An 8,740-nucleotide genomic window follows, 5' to 3' on the forward strand; every position below is an offset into this window, starting at 1 on the left:
CCACCTGCCTCCAACTGTCCATCCATACATACCACATACCTCCAACTTTCCATCCATACCACCTACCTCCAACTGTCCAACCATCCATCCCACCTACCTCGAACTGTCCATTCTTACCACCTTCCTCAAACTATCCATTCATACCACCAACCTCCAACTGTCCATCCGTACCACCTGCCTCGAACTGTCCATCCATTCCACCTACCTCCAACTGTCCATCAATAACACCTGCCTGCAAACGTCCATCCACAACACCTACCTCCAACTGTCCATCCGTACCACCTGCCTCCAACAGTCCATCCATACCACATACCTCCAACTGTCCATCCGTACCACCTGCCTCCAACTGTCCATCCATACCACCCACCTCCAACAGCCCATCCATACCACCTGCCTCCAACTGTCCATCCATACATACCACATACCTCCAACTTTCCATCCATACCACCTACCTCCAACTGTCCAACCATCCATCCCACCTACCTCGAACTGTCCATTCTTACCACCTTCCTCAAACTATCCATTCATTCCACCTACCTCCAACTGTCCATGCATACCACCAACCTCCAACTGTCCATCCGTACCACCTGCCTCGAACTGTCCATCCATTCCACCTACCTCCAACTGTCCATCCATAACACCTGCCTGCAAACGTCCATCCACACCACCTACCTCCAACTGTCCATCCGTACCACCTGCCTCCAACAGTCCATCCATATCACCTGTCTCCAACTGTCTATCCATCCATACCACCTACCTCCAACTGTCCATCTATCCATACCACCTACCTCCAACAGTCCAGTCGTACCACCTGCCTCCAACTGTCCATCCATACATACCACCTACCTCCAACTTTCCATCCATACCACCTACCTTCAACTGTCCAACCATCCATACCACCTACCTAGAACTGTCCATTCTTCCCACCTTCCTCCAACTATCCATTCATACCACCTACACCCCACTGTCCATCCATACAACCTACCTCCAACTGCGCATCCATCACACCTACCTCCAACTGTCAATCCATACCACCTACCTCCAACCGTCAATCCATACCACCTTCCTCCAACTATCAATTCATACCACCTACCTCCAACTGTCCATCCATACACCCTGCCTCCAACTGTCCATCCATACCTCATACCTCCAACTGCCCATCCATACCACCTGACCCCAACTGTCCATCCATCCTTAGAACCTACCTCTAATTTTCCATACACACCACCTACCTCCAACAGTCCATCCATACCACCTATCTCCAACTGTCCATCCATACCACCTGCCTAGAACTGTCCATCCATACCACCTACCTCCAACAGTCAATCCATACAACCTACCTCCAACTGTCCATCCATACCACCTACCTCCAATTGTCCATCTATCCATACCACCTACATCCAACTGTCCATCCACACTACCTACTTCCAATTTTCAATCCACACCACCTACTTCCAACTGTCCATCCATCCATACCACCTACCTCCAACTGTCCATCCATCCACACCACCTACCTCCAACTGTCCATCCATCCACACCACCTACCTCCGTCCATCCATACCACATGCCTCCAACTCTGCATCAATACCACCTGTCTCCAACTGTCCATCCATCCATACCACCTACCTCCAACTGTCCATACATCCATACCACCTACCTCCAACTGTCCATCCGTACCACCTCCCTCCAACTCTGCATCAATACCACCTGTCTCCAACTGTCCATCCATCCATACCACCTACCTCCAACTGTCCATACATCCATACCACCTACCTCCAACTGTCCATCCGTACCACCTCCCTCCAACTCTGCATCAATACCACCTGTCTCCAACTGTCCATCCATCCATACCACCTACCTCCAACTGTCCATCCATCCACACCACCTACCTCCAACTGTCCATCCATCCACACCACCTACCTCCAACTGTCCATCCATACCACATGCCTCCAACTCTGCATCAATACCACCTGTCTCCAACTGTCCATCCATCCATACCACCTACCTCCAACTGTCCATACATCCATACCACCTATCTCCAACTGTCCATCCATACCACCTGCCTAGAACTGTCCATCCATACCACCTACCTCCAACAGTCAATCCATACCACCTACCTCCAACTGTCCATCCATACCACCTACCTTCAATTGTCCATCTATCCATACCACCTACATCCAACTGTCCATCCACACTACCTACTTCCAATTTTCCATCCACACCACCTACTTCCAACTGCCCATCCATCCATACCACCTACCTCCAACTGTCCATCCAAACATACCAACTACCTCCAACTCTCCATACATACCACCAGCCTCCAACAGTCCATCCATCCATACCACATACCTCCAACTGTCCATCCGTACCACCTGCCTCCAACTGTCCATCCATACCACCCACCTCCAACAGCCCATCCATACCACCTGCCTCCAACTGTCCATCCATACATACCACATACCTCCAACTTTCCATCCATACCACCTACCTCCAACTGTCCAACCATCCATCCCACCTACCTCGAACTGTCCATTCTTACCACCTTCCTCAAACTATCCATTCATACCACCAACCTCCAACTGTCCATCCGTACCACCTGCCTCGAACTGTCCATCCATTCCACCTACCTCCAACTGTCCATCAATAACACCTGCCTGCAAACGTCCATCCACAACACCTACCTCCAACTGTCCATCCGTACCACCTGCCTCCAACAGTCCATCCATACCACATACCTCCAACTGTCCATCCGTACCACCTGCCTCCAACTGTCCATCCATACCACCCACCTCCAACAGCCCATCCATACCACCTGCCTCCAACTGTCCATCCATACATACCACATACCTCCAACTTTCCATCCATACCACCTACCTCCAACTGTCCAACCATCCATCCCACCTACCTCGAACTGTCCATTCTTACCACCTTCCTCAAACTATCCATTCATTCCACCTACCTCCAACTGTCCATGCATACCACCAACCTCCAACTGTCCATCCGTACCACCTGCCTCGAACTGTCCATCCATTCCACCTACCTCCAACTGTCCATCCATAACACCTGCCTGCAAACGTCCATCCACACCACCTACCTCCAACTGTCCATCCGTACCACCTGCCTCCAACAGTCCATCCATATCACCTGTCTCCAACTGTCTATCCATCCATACCACCTACCTCCAACTGTCCATCTATCCATACCACCTACCTCCAACAGTCCAGTCGTACCACCTGCCTCCAACTGTCCATCCATACATACCACCTACCTCCAACTTTCCATCCATACCACCTACCTTCAACTGTCCAACCATCCATACCACCTACCTAGAACTGTCCATTCTTCCCACCTTCCTCCAACTATCCATTCATACCACCTACACCCCACTGTCCATCCATACAACCTACCTCCAACTGCGCATCCATCACACCTACCTCCAACTGTCATTCCATACCACCTACCTCCAACCGTCAATCCATACCACCTTCCTCCAACTATCAATTCATACCACCTACCTCCAACTGTCCATCCATACACCCTGCCTCCAACTGTCCATCCATACCTCATACCTCCAACTGCCCATCCATACCACCTGACCCCAACTGTCCATCCATCCTTAGAACCTACCTCTAATTTTCCATACACACCACCTACCTCCAACAGTCCATCCATACCACCTGCCTAGAACTGTCCATCCATACCACCTACCTCCAACAGTCAATCCATACAACCTACCTCCAACTGTCCATCCATACCACCTACCTCCAATTGTCCATCTATCCATACCACCTACATCCAACTGTCCATCCACACTACCTACTTCCAATTTTCAATCCACACCACCTACTTCCAACTGCCCATCCATCCATACCACCTACCTCCAACTGTCCATCCAAACATACCAACTACCTCCAACTCTCCATACATACCACCAGCCTCCAACAGTCCATCCATCCATACCACATACCTCCAACTGTCCATCCGTACCACCTGCCTCCAACTGTCCATCCATACCACCCACCTCCAACAGCCCATCCATACCACCTGCCTCCAACTGTCCATCCATACATACCACATACCTCCAACTTTCCATCCATACCACCTACCTCCAACTGTCCAACCATCCATCCCACCTACCTCGAACTGTCCATTCTTACCACCTTCCTCAAACTATCCATTCATTCCACCTACCTCCAACTGTCCATGCATACCACCAACCTCCAACTGTCCATCCGTACCACCTGCCTCGAACTGTCCATCCATTCCACCTACCTCCAACTGTCCATCCATAACACCTGCCTGCAAACGTCCATCCACACCACCTACCTCCAACTGTCCATCCGTACCACCTGCCTCCAACAGTCCATCCATACCACCTGTCTCCAACTGTCTATCCATCCATACAACCTACCTCCAACTGTCCATCTATCCATACCACCTACCTCCAACAGTCCAGTCGTACCACCTGCCTCCAACTGTCCATACATACATACCACCTACCTCCAACTTTCCATCCATACCACCTACCTTCAACTGTCCAACCATCCATACCACCTACCTAGAACTGTCCATTCTTCCCACCTTCCTCCAACTATCCATTCATACCACCTACCTCCAACTGTCCATCCAACCATACCACCTGCCTCCAACTGTCCATCCATACCACCTACACCCCACTGTCCATCCATACCACCTGCCTCCAACTGTCCATCCATACCACCTTCCTCCATCTGTCCATCCATACAACCTACCTCCAATTGTCCATCTATCCATACCACCTACCTCCAACAGCCCATCCATACCAACTACCTCCAACTCTCCATACATACCAGCAGCCTCCAACAGTCCATCCATCCATACCACCTGCCTCCAAATGTCCATCCATACCACCCACCTCCAACAGCCCATCCATACCACCTGCCTCCAACTGTCCATCCATACATACCACCTACCTCCAACTTTCCATCCATCACACCTACCTCCAACTGTCCATCCATACAACCTACCTCCAACCGTCAATCCATACCACCTACCTCCAACTGTCCATCCATACCACCTACCTCCAATTGTCCATCCATACACTCTGCCTCCAACTGTCCATCCATAGCACCTTCCTCCATCTGTCCATCCATACAACCTACCTCCAACTGCGCATCCATCACACCTACCTCCAACTGTCAATCCATACCACCTACCTCCAACCGTCAATCCATACCACCTTCCTCCAACTATCAATTCATACCACCTACCTCCAACTGTCCATCCATACACCCTGCCTCCAACTGTCCATCCATACCTCATACCTCCAACTGCCCATCCATACCACCTGACCCCAACTGTCCATCCATCCTTAGAACCTACCTCCAATTTTCCATACACACCACCTACCTCCAACAGTCCATCCATACCACCTATCTCCAACTGTCCATCCATACCACCTGCCTAGAACTGTCCATCCATACCACCTACCTCCAACAGTCAATCCATACCACCTACCTCCAACTGTCCATCCATACCACCTACCTTCAATTGTCCATCTATCCATACCACCTACATCCAACTGTCCATCCACACTACCTACTTCCAATTTTCCATCCACACCACCTACTTCCAACTGCCCATCCATCCATACCACCTACCTCCAACTGTCCATCCAAACATACCAACTACCTCCAACTCTCCATACATACCACCAGCCTCCAACAGTCCATCCATCCATACCACATACCTCCAACTGTCCATCCGTACCACCTGCCTCCAACTGTCCATCCATACCACCCACCTCCAACAGCCCATCCATACCACCTGCCTCCAACTGTCCATCCATACATACCACATACCTCCAACTTTCCATCCATACCACCTACCTCCAACTGTCCAACCATCCATCCCACCTACCTCGAACTGTCCATTCTTACCACCTTCCTCAAACTATCCATTCATACCACCAACCTCCAACTGTCCATCCGTACCACCTGCCTCGAACTGTCCATCCATTCCACCTACCTCCAACTGTCCATCAATAACACCTGCCTGCAAACGTCCATCCACAACACCTACCTCCAACTGTCCATCCGTACCACCTGCCTCCAACAGTCCATCCATACCACATACCTCCAACTGTCCATCCGTACCACCTGCCTCCAACTGTCCATCCATACCACCCACCTCCAACAGCCCATCCATACCACCTGCCTCCAACTGTCCATCCATACATACCACATACCTCCAACTTTCCATCCATACCACCTACCTCCAACTGTCCAACCATCCATCCCACCTACCTCGAACTGTCCATTCTTACCACCTTCCTCAAACTATCCATTCATTCCACCTACCTCCAACTGTCCATGCATACCACCAACCTCCAACTGTCCATCCGTACCACCTGCCTCGAACTGTCCATCCATTCCACCTACCTCCAACTGTCCATCCATAACACCTGCCTGCAAACGTCCATCCACACCACCTACCTCCAACTGTCCATCCGTACCACCTGCCTCCAACAGTCCATCCATATCACCTGTCTCCAACTGTCTATCCATCCATACCACCTACCTCCAACTGTCCATCTATCCATACCACCTACCTCCAACAGTCCAGTCGTACCACCTGCCTCCAACTGTCCATCCATACATACCACCTACCTCCAACTTTCCATCCATACCACCTACCTTCAACTGTCCAACCATCCATACCACCTACCTAGAACTGTCCATTCTTCCCACCTTCCTCCAACTATCCATTCATACCACCTACACCCCACTGTCCATCCATACAACCTACCTCCAACTGCGCATCCATCACACCTACCTCCAACTGTCAATCCATACCACCTACCTCCAACCGTCAATCCATACCACCTTCCTCCAACTATCAATTCATACCACCTACCTCCAACTGTCCATCCATACACCCTGCCTCCAACTGTCCATCCATACCTCATACCTCCAACTGCCCATCCATACCACCTGACCCCAACTGTCCATCCATCCTTAGAACCTACCTCTAATTTTCCATACACACCACCTACCTCCAACAGTCCATCCATACCACCTATCTCCAACTGTCCATCCATACCACCTGCCTAGAACTGTCCATCCATACCACCTACCTCCAACAGTCAATCCATACAACCTACCTCCAACTGTCCATCCATACCACCTACCTCCAATTGTCCATCTATCCATACCACCTACATCCAACTGTCCATCCACACTACCTACTTCCAATTTTCAATCCACACCACCTACTTCCAACTGTCCATCCATCCATACCACCTACCTCCAACTGTCCATCCATCCACACCACCTACCTCCAACTGTCCATCCATCCACACCACCTACCTCCGTCCATCCATACCACATGCCTCCAACTCTGCATCAATACCACCTGTCTCCAACTGTCCATCCATCCATACCACCTACCTCCAACTGTCCATACATCCATACCACCTACCTCCAACTGTCCATCCGTACCACCTCCCTCCAACTCTGCATCAATACCACCTGTCTCCAACTGTCCATCCATCCATACCACCTACCTCCAACTGTCCATACATCCATACCACCTACCTCCAACTGTCCATCCGTACCACCTCCCTCCAACTCTGCATCAATACCACCTGTCTCCAACTGTCCATCCATCCATACCACCTACCTCCAACTGTCCATCCATCCACACCACCTACCTCCAACTGTCCATCCATCCACACCACCTACCTCCAACTGTCCATCCATACCACATGCCTCCAACTCTGCATCAATACCACCTGTCTCCAACTGTCCATCCATCCATACCACCTACCTCCAACTGTCCATACATCCATACCACCTATCTCCAACTGTCCATCCATACCACCTGCCTAGAACTGTCCATCCATACCACCTACCTCCAACAGTCAATCCATACCACCTACCTCCAACTGTCCATCCATACCACCTACCTTCAATTGTCCATCTATCCATACCACCTACATCCAACTGTCCATCCACACTACCTACTTCCAATTTTCCATCCACACCACCTACTTCCAACTGCCCATCCATCCATACCACCTACCTCCAACTGTCCATCCAAACATACCAACTACCTCCAACTCTCCATACATACCACCAGCCTCCAACAGTCCATCCATCCATACCACATACCTCCAACTGTCCATCCGTACCACCTGCCTCCAACTGTCCATCCATACCACCCACCTCCAACAGCCCATCCATACCACCTGCCTCCAACTGTCCATCCATACATACCACATACCTCCAACTTTCCATCCATACCACCTACCTCCAACTGTCCAACCATCCATCCCACCTACCTCGAACTGTCCATTCTTACCACCTTCCTCAAACTATCCATTCATACCACCAACCTCCAACTGTCCATCCGTACCACCTGCCTCGAACTGTCCATCCATTCCACCTACCTCCAACTGTCCATCAATAACACCTGCCTGCAAACGTCCATCCACAACACCTACCTCCAACTGTCCATCCGTACCACCTGCCTCCAACAGTCCATCCATACCACATACCTCCAACTGTCCATCCGTACCACCTGCCTCCAACTGTCCATCCATACCACCCACCTCCAACAGCCCATCCATACCACCTGCCTCCAACTGTCCATCCATACATACCACATACCTCCAACTTTCCATCCATACCACCTACCTCCAACTGTCCAACCATCCATCCCACCTACCTCGAACTGTCCATTCTTACCACCTTCCTCAAAC

This window comes from Hypanus sabinus, chromosome 9 (genome assembly GCF_030144855.1).
Source record: "Hypanus sabinus isolate sHypSab1 chromosome 9, sHypSab1.hap1, whole genome shotgun sequence".
Classification (NCBI taxonomy): Eukaryota; Metazoa; Chordata; class Chondrichthyes; order Myliobatiformes; family Dasyatidae; genus Hypanus; species Hypanus sabinus.